The 14,520-nt window shown below is 38.1% G+C and overlaps 1 protein-coding gene across 3 annotated transcripts in view; it reads left to right on the top strand.

The window, feature by feature from the left end:
- The first annotated feature begins 2,625 nt into the window (after positions 1-2,625).
- rassf7a (Ras association domain family member 7a) overlaps positions 2,626-14,520 on the top strand; it is a 46,428-nt gene continuing 34,533 nt past the window's right edge. The window contains exon 1 of one of the 3 annotated variants that reach the window (XM_082160493.1): positions 2,626-2,729. The gene's annotated coding sequence lies outside the window, so the exon portion shown is untranslated. Of the gene's footprint in view, positions 2,730-11,904; positions 12,041-14,520 lie in introns of those variants that run through there. The other 2 variants (XM_082160492.1, XM_082160494.1) reach the window with 2 other exon arrangements.

Raw genomic sequence — 14,520 nt, 5'->3', positions numbered from 1 at the left:
TTGTATACATTTTTAAATATTGCTGATTACTTACAAAGCACTAAATGGTTTAGCTCCTAAATGATAATACCTAGAGTATCAAAATCGATTGCTGGTGGTAGATCCTTTTCCTATTTAACACCAAAACTTTGGAACAATCTTCCTAACATTGTCCGGGAAGCAGACACACTCTGTCATTTTAAATCTAGACTAAAAACACATCTCTTTGACCTAGCATACATATAACACATTATAGACTTCTGTAATTCAATGTTAGGCTGCATAGATTAGGTCAGCCGGAACTGGGAACACTCCCCATAAATCCTGATGTACTTGTTACATCATAAGAAGAATGGCGTCTACGCTAATAGTCTCTCTTTTTATCCGTGGTTTACCGCATACCGCCGGATCCAGGCCGTATCCAGATCTGATGAAGGACCTGTGCCTGGACATGATGACAACGCAGTCCTGAAGTGTCAACCAGTCCTTCCCTGTTTACTGAAGTCAGCCGGATTCCGGCCGTATCCAGATCAGATGGTGGACCTGCACCTGGACCCATCCATGACGCATCCCTGAGGTGCCAGCCTCATCAGCCCTGTGAAGGCCTCATAGACACGACAGCCATCTGCACTGATCCTCAACAAACTCGTCTCCATACCGGCGTGATGACTCCAACTTCCAACCAGGTGGAACTGGATAAATTCTGAATGTTCTGATCCAATCTGACTTCTGACCTGTAATGCTGCCTGGATCATAATCATACACTGTTCGTTCGTTGGCCAGAGGAGAATTGGCCCCGACTGAGCATGGGTTCTCCCAAGGTTTTTTTCTCCATTCTGTCACCTGATGGAGTTTTGGTTCCTTGCCACTATCGCCTTGGCTTTTTGCTTGCTTAGTTGGGGACATTTCATATTCAACAATATTATTGATCTGCCTTACTTAAGGTGGACGATGATGCAATCTTCTTCTAGAAACAAACTTTGTTGTATTATTTTCATGTAATCACTGTGAAGCTGCTTTGATACAATCTGTATTGTAAAAAGCGCTATATAAATAAAGGTGACTTGATTTGACTTGACTTTCAGAACCACTGTAAAATCTGCTGAAGTTGTCACATACATTGCTGAATCATTAGGGGGCGCCATTTCCATTATGATAAATGCTTGTTTTTCTCTGCTTTATTTTAGATGTATTCCATGTTAGATTGACAGGAGAGAGTCTTGGTCCATATTCGTCCAATGATATTATGTGAACGCTAATACAGAGAAATAATACTGTAAGTGTCCCATTGTGGATGTTAATGTCAGAGGAATCATGCTTCTCATGAAGACTATGCTTTCCTGTCGTGGATCTCCAGCAGCGCAGCATCCCCATCTGTCAGATTCTTAACATGTCTGGTCTTGCAGGTACAGTGTGTACAGAGCAGACGCAGGTGCAAGACTGTTATTCCATATGTCTCTGAAATATTTTCCTCTGATGATAAGTCAGATAACAGAGTGTTGTTCTGAGAAGCAACATATAATTAACCTGTCAATAATTTCCACATGGTCCAAGTTTTTTAAGCATTTTGGACAGTATTTAGGTTTTTTAGAAAAAAATGGGGGGGCAATTAGTGGCTTTTTCTTTTTTTATATATATTTTTATATATGCTTTATTTGAACATTAAGTTTACAGTGTGGAACAACATAATTAGAGCACAGCAATAAGATTTAAGAATATCAGAAGTATAAAGAATAGTAAAAGAAAACACTTCACCAACACCATAGCACAAAACAAAAACCGAACTAGACAGTAAATAAACGAGAATGGGAATTTTTTTTTTAAACATTAAGTACTTAGTGCAAATTGTACTTGTTCTGAGTGCTTTTGGGTTAAGAGAAGATGAAATCGTAATCAAGTAATGTTTTATCTTGTGTAATACAAATAGGTTTACAATTTAAAAACTTACATTTATGAATGTAAAATCTACATAGGAAAATAATTAGATTTTTTATAAAGCAGGCATTTGAATCTGCTTTAAAAAAAAAATCCCCAAATAACAGTTTTGGGATTCATTGAGAGATTTTGCAAGATATTGCTTGAGATAAACAAACTAACATCTTTCCAAAGTTGCAGAGTATAACTGCTCGACCAAAACAAATGAAGACTAGTTTCAGTGTCATTCTGACAGAAAAAATAAATTAATAATAATAATTGTAAGACATTTTTGACAAGGTAAATATTATGAATTAATTAAAAATATATTTATTTGACTTTGTTTGTGAGGTCAAACAGTCCATTCCAATATATTTTCTTCCTTATTTTCCCCAGTGTAACATATCTCACCAATAGGTGTGTTGCAGGTTCAGGAGAAGGTAAAGAACCTAGAGAGAGAGTTTTATTTTTGAAAAGCATGAGTATGCCAGATGCAATAGCATCCATAACTGTGGCAAACTCTTTGGGAGTTACTGGTATATTATATTCTGAAAGAAACTCTGCATACCTAAAAAAGTAGTCATTCGTTATTAAAGAGCTGTTTAACATGAAATAGAGCTTAATATTACTATGCACCGATATCGACGCGACTCAAGTACAAACCTTTTTGATTGGTCTACTGGCGTCGACGTCACTATTCCATCACTCACAGCACAGACTGGTTGGGAGAGTTGTGAGTTTGTGTGTGGCGTCGTGTTGCTTGATAAGTGTACACACACCCCGTGTCCTTCAGCAGTATTGGACGAAAAAGTGCGGGAAAATGTATTGCGTCAGTGGTAAGTATGCACATTCTTAATTTGGTATAATCTATGAATGAAGTTTGTGAGTTGGAAGCAAAATGTCTTTACAAAACAAACCTCCTACAGTTAAACTCTCCAGACGCTTCTGATTGTCATACGTCACATGTCCATATTGTTAAAATGATGAATTCCACCTGCTAGGAAACTGAACATCCTCTACGTCCACTTCATACATCCACTAAACTCAACTTGACACCTGCTGGGTAAAAAATACTGCAAAAAGAAACAAAAAAATAGGCTCGGTCAGTTCTGAGAAAAGATGCAGTATTTGTTTGTATCTAATGCAGTGACATTTGATTTTAATTTATTTGTTTAGGAAATTGAATTACACGTTCGTGGATTTATCTGGACTAGTAGGCTAGTGTAAACAATGCTCTGCTCATCGTCCACTTAATGAATTCAAATTGGAATATACAGCAGACTAAGTGTAAATGCTTGTAACCAGTGCTGAGGTACGCAAGAGAGGAATATTACTATAACTGAAATGAATTCACATGTTCTTTATGTGCATGCAGAAAACCCATCACTGTCATGGAGCTTATTTGTGGTAATGATAGCAGTGCCTTGTTGTAGTTGTGATGTGATGCTTTGTGTCATGTCAGTTGTGCAGTCATTACTTATATATGACAGGTGAGTCATGAGGAAATTATATCTTTGATATGATGTACACACACACAAGATGAAGTCTCTCCAGTCATCATTTTGAAGGCACATAACCAGACTGATACTACTATTCTTATCTCTGTAATACCCCTTTTATTAGATGCATTTGGTGAATAAATGTTTGATGGGTGACAAATTCAATAAAATATGGTATTTTGACAATGCTAATTATAATTAAAAACTTTTCGTTTTGCATGACACTTCACCCACAACGATAGATGTCAGTAGAGATTTCAAGACAACTGTGATATAATATTACTCAAGGTAATGGTTCCAAATGATCTATTTTGAGTTGTCAATTTAGAAAGTAGCCTATAATGGGTATTAATGTTTTATTTATTTTTTTAATACAATTTGGTGTACAACATTTTTTTAAGTTTTGGCAGTCTGATCAAATTATGAGTCAAAGCCAGAGATGTAAAAAATCATGGTTATAATAATTCATGGTTATAATTATAATTCGCCGCGAGTTTGATTGACAGGTCTGACTGAACATAATGCTGAATCTGCGTTTTGTCTGACAAACAAACCAGACAGGAGAGTTAGTAGATTAATGTTTGTGGACTTGAACTTGAAAAAAAAATAGTGTGTATTGACATCTTTTCGTGGTTGAAACGATGTTCATTCATGTTTAACTAGTAGGAAGTGATGATCGGCTCACGTGCCGCTTGAACTGAGGCGCTACAGCGATCTGTCACGACACAAAACAGTATTGTTTGAATTTCTTTAAAAATTTAAAAATTTGAATGCTGTCTTGTTTCATATCAAAAGTAACCAGCTCTGTTTTGTCTGTCGGCGCATTGTTACGGACCTCTTTGCTCCGCAATGTAGCCTATTTTTCACTGTGTGAGAGCGAAATGGCTTGTCGGACGTAGCAACAGTAACTAAGGGTGGTTTTTGTTTGGCTAAAAATGGCTGCTTAGTTTGAGTGCACTGCATTGTGGGATATAGCATTCTGTTGAAGTGTGTTGTATATTACAGATGTAGTAGGTCATCCATGTAGTCTGTGCATACAGGAAACTCACTTACTGTGTACAGTATTCATATATACTGCAGAAATACTGCAATAAGTAGGTCGAACATATTTGTTTCATAATTTCTTCACGTTATACCAAACATTTATTCTGGCGGGTTGTAATGAAGACCTTTGAGTTTCTGTATGTTGTAATGAAATGTAATGTTATTATTATTTAAAGAAGTACACACTCTACTGTGCAATAGTTATGTATTTCTTATTAAAAAAATTCAAGTTAAACCGAACTTTTTATTTTTACGGGTAGTTGTGAAAACCTTTGAATTTCTGTTTTATCAAGTGAAATGCTGGTGAGTAACTCTCAGATCAGCTCTGCAGATGAAGTTCACGTGTTCATGTCCTCATATAGTGAGAAGGCAGATGCCGAAAACACGAGCGTCACGCGTCCTTCAGTGTGTGGCTGCATCCAAAACCACATACTCTCTTGAGTAGGTACTGTTGTGTGTAGTATAGATGTAATCTGGACGTACTACATTCGCCATGTTGTCATTATCATGTGACCTACCAGCTTCAGTTGCGTTGCTTCACTGCCATTCATTAATCCTCTCCTGTGGCCTCATGGGATAGTAAAGTGTCCATCGTATGCACACTTCAGAATCTCACCGGAAATAGTAGGTCATCCGGGTACTTTTTGCCTACTCTTTTATGAGTACTGTGAATTTGGACATGCTTCTTTTGTCACATAGGCCTACTGTTTTTCACCTACCATATCGTAGTGAAGAGAAGCCCTGTCCCAAATGCCACACTTCATGTACACTTGCGGTCTTGTGGACTTAAAATGGCTGCTGCGTGTGTGTGTCCGTTAAAGGCCCCCTGAAATAAAAACGTAAGTTTTTTTAGCTTTTAGTATGAATATATAAGCCTTAAGGTTATGAATAAGCTGGTTTGTTCCAAAACAATGACAGAATTCGCATTTAGGAGATACAAGCATTCAAAACTTACAGTCTCTCACTTACGCTAAAATGGATCATGGATTTGCATGACATCACGCAGACTTCAGCTTCTCATCACATCTTCTGTCCAATCAAATGCTCTCTAGAATTTAAAGCTCCGCCCCCTATGCTATAAACACCATCTGGCCAAAGCGACCACTGACATGTCAGGATCAGTATGGGTTGGAGATGTTGTTCAGTTGCTCAAACGCTCGAGTTTTATTCCATCTTCCAACTGTACGTTGTTTAAGAATGAAATGTCTAGAATTTATTCACACCTGTACTATTGAATCCAACATATCATCAGCGCTCGGATTCGCTTCCATGGTGCTGTTTCAAGTATGACTTGGGAGAAAAAAACCTTGAGAGAAACCAAGCTCAGACGGGGGCCAGTTTTCCTCTGGCCAATGAACGAACAGTGAATAATTATGATTGAGGCAACATTACAGGTCAGAAGTCAGATTGGATCAGAACATTCAGAATATTGTCCAGTTCCATCTGGTTGAAGATCGGAGTCACGCTGGAATGGAGACGGTTTTGTTGAGGATCAGTGCCAATGGCTGTCGTGTCGCTGAGGCTCTCACAGGGGAGAGTCTAGTTGATACAATCTCTGCTGACACTTCAGGGATGTGTTGTGGATGGGTCTAGGCGCAGGTCCACCATCTGATCTGGATACGGCCCGGATCCGGCTGACTTCAGTAAACCTCGGAACAAACAGAAAGACTAACATTAGCGTAGATGCCATTCTTCTTATGATGTAATGGGTACATCGGGTGTTATAGGAAGTGTTCATAGTTCCGGCTGACCTAATCTATGCAGCCTAATAATCAATTAACTTATTTGGATAATAGAAATGTATAATGTTCTATATGAATGCCAGGTAAAAGAGATGCGTTTTTAGTCTAGATTTAAACTGACAGAGTGTGTCTGCTTCCCGGACAATGTTAGGAAGATTGTTCCAAAGTTTTGGTGCTAAATAGGAAAAGGATCTACCGCCAGCAGTCGATTTTGATATTCTAGGTATTATCAACTAGCCGGGATTTTGAAATCGCAATAGACGTGAAGGACTATAATGCGTTAAGAGCTCGCTCAAGTACTGAGGAGCTAAACCATTTAGTGCTTTGTAAGTGATTGGCAATATTTTAAAAGTTATACGATGTTTAATAGGGAGCCATTGGAGTGTTGACAGAACCGGGCTAATATGGTCATACTTCCTGGTTCTGTTAAGAACTCTAGCTGCTGCTTTTTGGACCAGCTGTAGTTTATTATGCATGCAGGGCAACCACCCATAAGAGCATTACAATAATCTAGCCTTGAGGTCATGAACGCATGAACTAACTGTTCCGCATTTTTCATTGAAAGCATATGACGTAATTGACCCTTTGCTTATCCACGCCCGAAAAACCGCCACAGGCCAATCGTGGCTTAGCAACCGTAACTAGGCGTGGGAGGTCTGGCAAGCTTTCGAGCGAGGGAAACATGCCGAAGCGTTGTGCGTATGGATTGTGCAAATCTGATACCCGGTATCCTAAAAGTTTGGATGGGGGGGGGGTGGAATTTTTTCCCTTCCCGAAACCTATCACTTAAGGGGAGAAATGCCAAGCGTTGATCAAGCAGTGTGGGAGACCCCATTCACAAAATGTCGACAGGATTAACAAAACACCTACGTTTGCCCCACGACGTGTGAGCAGTAGCTTGGCACGCTAAAAATATAAGCGGGAGAATGTTATCATTGCAAAGTGGTCAGGCTAATGTCTTGTGTTTATTCCACAAGATTTATAGATAAGCTGTTTGATTTATAATTATTAGATTATTTTCAAATTTCACTTACCCTGCTGTGCATGAACATAGCTGTTCTGTTCCTCAATTTGTGTGTTTCCCATTTGAATGGTCAGCGTATGAGGCGGTTGCTGCTTGCGCTGGAACCTAAAGGCTTTAGCTTCAATTCTGATGAAATTATTCTCTAATCGGTGGCATATTATGTCGTGGATATATCCCTTGAATGCATACTGCAGTCCCCTTTGTCTTGCTCTCTCAGATATTTCACCGGTTCGCCAAAAATTACTAATTATATCCTTGGGAATGTCTGACACCGGTGCATACATACTGTAATAGACGTGCCAGGCTCGAAAGCGGGTCAGACGTAGCAACAGTAACTAAGGAGGGGTGGGGCTTAGCAAAGGGTCAATTTAGATATATTTTTAAGATGGAAGAATGAGGTTTTACAGATACTAGAAACGTGGCTTTTAAATGAAAGATTGGTATCAAAGAGCACACCCAGGTTCCTAACCGACGACGGAGACTTGACAGAGCAGCCATCAATTGTTAGAAAGTATTCTAGGTTATTACGTGTAGAGGTTTTTTGTCCAGAGATAACCCAGTGGAATTGACAGACAGATAAACATCATCACACACTAAATAACGATAAAGCAGTCATACCTTTTGTCCTGAGTGGCAACTACTAACAAGCCCAAATACACAACTGCATTCTGTAAAAGCATAAAAAAAAGCTGTGACTGCCAAAATCTATAGGCAACTCAAAAACAAGCCCAAAGTTGCATGTATAATAAGTGGACTTGGCAACTCTGGACAGAGCCAGATATGGAGAACATGCAGACTTCAGATTTCAATAGCAGACTTTTTAAAGTCCCCCTGTGGTGAAAATCAAGCTTTTAATGTTGTTTATATGTCTATGTGGTATTTTTAATATGCTTTAAGACAAACCATTTGCAAATTCGGTTACACTTTATTTTAAGGTGTCATTGTTTCAGTGTAATTATATATTTAAGTACTGAGTAATATTAATCAACTACATGTACTTACTTTAGGGTTAGGGTAGGATTAGGATTTGGTTGAGGGTTAATTGCATGTAATTATGCATAATTTACTGTTATTACTATGGTAAGTACATGTAACATATGTAACAAGGACACTGTAAAATAAAGTGTTACCGCAAATTCATAAGTCAACCTTAAAACTGTAGTGAAACAAAGACAGTCTCAAAAACGTGGTTTGAAATCACTGGTGTTTCTGACATCACAAACTACCTTGTAACTAATCAGGTAGTTGCGGAAATCATAGGACTCACATGGTATTTTCGGTATTTGAAACGCATATCGTACATGAAATTGAAACTGGTATACACTCCAGCACTACTACATTGCTACTATATTGGCAATGGGAAATGGATCTTTTTTTCCCACAAAATGTTGCTAATGTGACCACTAAATAGTGGTCTATATATATTGAATGCGCTTTATGTAATTTCTAATTTGTAGTATTTCTGCAGTCATAATATATCTGTTGCAATAGCATTCCTCGCACGCCCTCCTCCCCAAACGTGATTTACCATGTTCTTTCTGGATGGAGTGGGCCAGTTTTTGGCAGACATGGGAATCAAATAGTGTCTGTCTCTCCTCCTGCGAAACCTCTTCAGTTCACAGTGACTCATCTGTCCAGCTGCTAGATGGATCGAGAACAAAAAGAGCTTATGTACCATCTGGAGATAGCGCATACTTCTTCACATCTCACACACATAGGCTTAACTATTCCTCATGAGTTATGCCTCCTCTTTACGTTCCCATGAGAGAAATATGTTTGGAATTATATCTTAAAGTTCCTGAAACACAATCTTTGATTACTGCATTGCTTTTTTGATTATGTTAAATATTATCATGATCGAAACAGGGCAGATCAGAAGGAATGAATGAGCATTGCAAAATAATTTGAAGTGATATCCTTTTCGAGTCAGTTTCGGTTTACAGAGCTTTATAAAAGGGAATGGGTAGTCTTTGGCATTTGTACCAATTAAAGGGGTGGTTGATTATGATTTCACTTTTTAAACTTTAGTTAGTGTGTAATGTTGCTGTTTAAGAATGAACAACATCTGCAAAGTTACAACGCTCAAAGTTCAAAGCGAAGGGAGATATTTGCTTTTAAAGAAATTGCTTTTTAAGGACTACACAACATTCCTCCCGGGATAGTGACAACACTAACCCTCAAATTTACATAAACTCTACCCCCGGGAACGTGATTTATAGATTATCATGACAGAATATGCTAATCAATAACTAGAAGATAACTACACGTAAGCTACATAAATTCATCAACTAACCATTCAGAAATGTCCTGTTGCAAGTCACATGTTGTAACTTCTTGAGTCTCTCTCTTGAAATTTTCAGTGGTGAGGATGTAATCAAAGCTTTTAATCTAAATGGTGCATTTTTTCTCACCCTCAAAAAGTGTACATTTTAACATGCTATTTAAAAATAAATATCTGTGGGGTATTTTGAGCTAAAACTTCACATACAAAGACGTAGATGTAAACTTATTTTACATCTTGTGAAAATGGCATTATACCATCCCTTAAAAAAAAAAAAAGAACCTAATACAGTTAAAGGAGTAATTCACCCAAAAATAACAACACTGTCATAATTTACTCACCCTCATGTCACTCCACATAATACATACAATGCGATTTATATTTACAGTGTCTTGAATGCACCTCTTCTATGAAAAACAAGTTTTAAATTTCTGAATTAAAATTCAATTTGATATTTTTTGGGGTATGAAATAAAAAGTGTGAAGATGATACTGTCCTGAACTGTCTTGATATCATAATTAAGCAAAAAAGCCTCATTAAAAGGATGAAATGATCATAGGAAAAACTATTAATGGACCATTCACACATAAATTATTATCACTATCACTTTATGAACAGGTTTAATAGTAATTGAGCTTTGCCCTCTTTATGTAAATCCTGGTATAAATCAGTATTATCAGTCTGAATCTATTAGGGGTGGCACGGTTCACAAAACCCACGGTTCGGTTCGTATCACGGTTTTAGGGTCACGGTTTTCGGTTCTGTACGGTTCTTGTTGTTGTTTTTTCTTTTAATCTTTAACACTCCAAAAATTTACTTCAGCATATGATATATAGCTGAATTATCTAATTATTTATTTATTTATTTCATAAATGGGGTGTGTTTGCAAAACGCAGCTTCTCATTTCCCGTGGGCTGTGTCGGACAGTTATTTGTCACCACTTTTTGCCAGGGTTGATATTATGTCCCAGCACGGATGTACCAATACAAATAAATAAAACATTTCCAGTTAACTAGCAAAGTATTCGTTTCGTTCGTTTGTTAAATAAGAAGCAATCTAGCGCTGAAATGTGTTTTTTTTAATCAAGTGATCAAAGTGCTCGTTGCCGTTGCGATCAGTGGCGCTGATACAGTGTTCTCGTGGCTCGCGCACACACCGCAGCGGCCGCACATTCTTCACTCAGACGCGCGCTTCAGTCCGTTGAGGAGACTCTAGGCTACTCTATTCGTTCCGATGAAATCACAAAACAAAATTCATACAAATCTGTCCCTGCTTGATATACAACCGCTGATAAACATAATCGGTTTTGATGAAAAAGAAAAATATATACGAGTGCAGATTAGAACTCAGAACCTTTGACACGCTTGGCAAGTTCTGCCACTGGACCATTAAAGTACATACCGGTACGTGGAACAGTCGATCTATGTAGCCTATTTATTCACGTGAAAAAAACAACATATAGCCTAGTGGAGTTGATCTCATTAAATGTCTAAGTAAACCCAGTGTACTATTTAAATCGATTGCTGGACATTGTAATGTTATTCTACATTTGTCTGATTTATGATTTAGCATTGTATTAGCAGTAGCACGGGCACAAGGCTACATTGCGCATGCGTCGAACCGTGCGAACCGCGCGACGCACACACGCACCGAACCGAGACAAGCGAACCGAACGGTTCGGATGTTTTTTCATGTACCGTGCCACCCCTAGAATCTATCTATCCTGTTCTGCTTAAAATATTTAAGGTTGTGTCTTTTTGCGTCACATTTTGTGTCTGCGTTATTTGCATTCCTGTCTCAGTAAGATCAATTAAAGAAAAAATGGATCCCTTTTTGCAAACTGACAATTTACCCCAGAGATGAACTATTGTTCACTGGAGTTTTATGGACCGTAATATTGCTCTGTGATTACATCAGAGTCACCGCAATGTTTGTAGGGCACTTATGAACATGATGAACCTCGTGATATAACATCATGAACTCATTCAAAACACAATTGAACAGAAATTGTTTTATAGTTTGAGGGAGCGTTGTTATTCCTTCATGATTCTGAAGTGCATTTTTAACCTCTTTATCAAAGTTTGGTTTAACAGATATTGCATTCAATGGAAAAAGAATGTGTTTTGACAGATTCTCAGTGATTGTTAAAGGTCACTGGTTTTGCTTGGCTGAAGGAATGGCCCCTAAACAAGCATGAAGTTGGTGCCTCACCATGGTGGGATCGCTTGCCGTTTGATTTCTTTTGTGGCTCTTCCAAGCGTCCATTCCTCCCCCAAATGCCCTGACAACTCCTGCCCACCCCAACCCCACTCATGTTTTGTGTGCTGCTCAAACACTGGTCATGTGACTTTTGTCCCAACACAATCGCAGTGCCTCGCCATTGGCCGGTGGCTTTGAAAGAGCATCAGTCTCCATGGTGACGGAATGGCGGCACCACTTCAGATTGTCTCCGGGCCCCTCCTAACGTTTCACACGGACGCTCACGTACCACATCAGGTGGCCTCAACTGTCTCACAGTCTCAGACGAGTCTTGCACTTTTTAAAGACAGCATTATTGGTGAGTAACCAGTTTTTATGGGCATGTAGGCATATAGGGCTTCATTTTTCAATGTCTTGAAGTTTCATGCAAACTTGTGGAGTTTAAACATATGTTAGATTTGCAAGAGTTCGAAAAAATAAGCTTGATTTTAGCTGCGCTGTTCCATTTAAGAGATGTTTTATCACACAAAAGTGCTGGCTTTTCTAATTACGCAGATCTTTTGTTCTTGGTCATGGTAATTAGTATTTTGTGTTACCATGGTAATGTAATTTAGTCAAATGTTCTTCAGGGAGAAGAGGTGAATTCAGAAAACACTTGTCAGAAAATGCTTCTTGATGGTGCTTCTCTGTAAAGTTTTCGTGTTGTATAGCCTTGAATGTGAGAGTACGGTAGTTTAGTATTTTTATGTTTTTTTCTTTCCTTTTTTTAATGGAGGTCCTGTTGTTGCCTCCAAAATGTATGAATGTCATTGCATTAGATTAAACATACTGTATGAAACCAAGTGGCATCTGAAAACAAATGTGGCAAGAACAGTCTCGCAACAATGTTGTACTATTTTGATTTACCCAATTCCATATGATCTCATTTGTACAGTTTGGTATGATCTGCTCTTTTCGGCGTGGATTTAGGAGATTCATACTTAGTTTTCCCCTTACAAATCATACATTTTATGTTCATAAAGTACATGGTCCCAATGTCATTTGTAAAGGATATGATTTAAAAAATGTATGTGGAGGCACTTTTGAATCCGATGGTGTTTGTGTCATCCTGTCCCGTCATATTGAACAGTATATCTGTTGTATATATTAAAACCAACAAACTTCTCATTGTGAAGTGTTGTTTTAAAAGTGCACGTAATATATTTCTTTAAAATAAATGCCACTTGATATAGATTTTTTTTTTTTAAGATATGATTCATGTATCAACACTATGGGGGACACAGTTTATGTGCAATGTATTATAATCATTCTTTTGTATATTGATGACTGAGGATGTAAGTACTTGTTGAATGACATGGCATCATTTCTAATTTCAATCCTGAAATTCCTGTTGACCTGTTGCCCTCAGGAATGATTCCTGGTCTGGAATCCACCCAAAATACTGTCATTTACACAAACCCGCCTTTATTATCATCTCTCTGCCACCTAGAGCGTTCCAGAAGCCCAACAAAGCTTCATTCATACTGAAGATGTGCTGGCTACAATTCAATAACATCTGTTGGAAATGTTTTGAAATTTGTATGACATTTGGGTTTTTGGATCTACAAATGAATTCACAAGACTAATTTCTAAGAAATGGAACAAAAACATCTTTATATGTGTCTGTAGCTCTTAGATGGTGATGAAGGATGAAAGTGAAATGTTTTGAAAGCGTCATTGTTCTCTGTTTGGATATCTGTCAGACAGAGCTGGGGGGCTTTGAAAGACGAGTCCTTTTGTTTCTTGTGCCCCATGACCCCTCAGGCACATGACAGGTGATTTTGTTCATACCCCTCTTCCTGAGCTTTTGAAAGCCTTTCTGACAGAAAAGAAAAACAACCGGCCCACCCAAAACCGCACCTCCAAATTTTGTACCTCTTGCTGGAGACGTGACCTTGAAGTACTTAAAGCTGTCTTACAGTCCCAAAGAACTCCAGATGCTCACATAGTAGTTGTCTTTAACAAGACAAACATTACTGTTGTCATTGCTCATACTTGTGGTCAGGGATTTGCTGGTCTTAGCTGGTTTAGTTGGTCTCCCAGCATGGCCAAGCTGGTGTTATCTGGTGTTTATCTGGTTGACCAGCTGGTCTCCAAACCTTACAAATAGCCAAAACCCCTCTAAACCCAGCAAACAGACTAGCTTGGCCCAGGCTTGGACACCAGCGAACTATGGAAACCTAGATCTATTTTTATTTTTAGCATTCTTCGATGAGTAGAATGCTAAAAATGAATAGATGAAAGAACATTTATTTGACAAAGAAATCTTTTGTTACATTATAAATGTCTTTAATGTCACGTTTGATCAATTTAATGCACCCTTACTTAATAAAATGATTAATTTCTTTCTAAAAACAACAAACTATATGGACACTAAGTGTAGCAAAATTAGATATATGGATGTTAGTCAGATGAGATCTAACTGATACACTGTAAAAATGTTTTCTCATTTTTACAGAAAAAACTGGCAGCTGTGGTTGCCAGAATAATTAAGTAAAAATACAGTAAAAACGTAGTTTAAAGTCCCCCTGTAGTCAATAATTTTATGCCTTAAAACTTATCTTTGATCACCAAAATGACATATTTAAAAGTTTGTTCCTTGAAAAAAATGTCTTCATGCCTTAAAATAGCTTGAATGTAACTCTCTACACCCTTGCCTCATTTAGTATGGTTCTATGAATATGCAAATGAGCCCCGCCTCCACTCACTCGCACCAGCTCAGAGATCGACTTGTTGACAATCACACATTGACCTGTTTGGTTACAAGGTAGTTTGTTACGTCAGAAACACCAGCGATTT

The sequence above is a fragment of the Leuciscus leuciscus genome, assembly GCF_965113295.1.
Source record: "Leuciscus leuciscus genome assembly, chromosome: 25".
In the NCBI taxonomy this organism is placed as follows: domain Eukaryota; kingdom Metazoa; phylum Chordata; class Actinopteri; order Cypriniformes; family Leuciscidae; genus Leuciscus; species Leuciscus leuciscus.
Note: the sequence above shows the minus strand (reverse complement) of the source record. Positions and strands in the feature narration are given on the sequence as shown.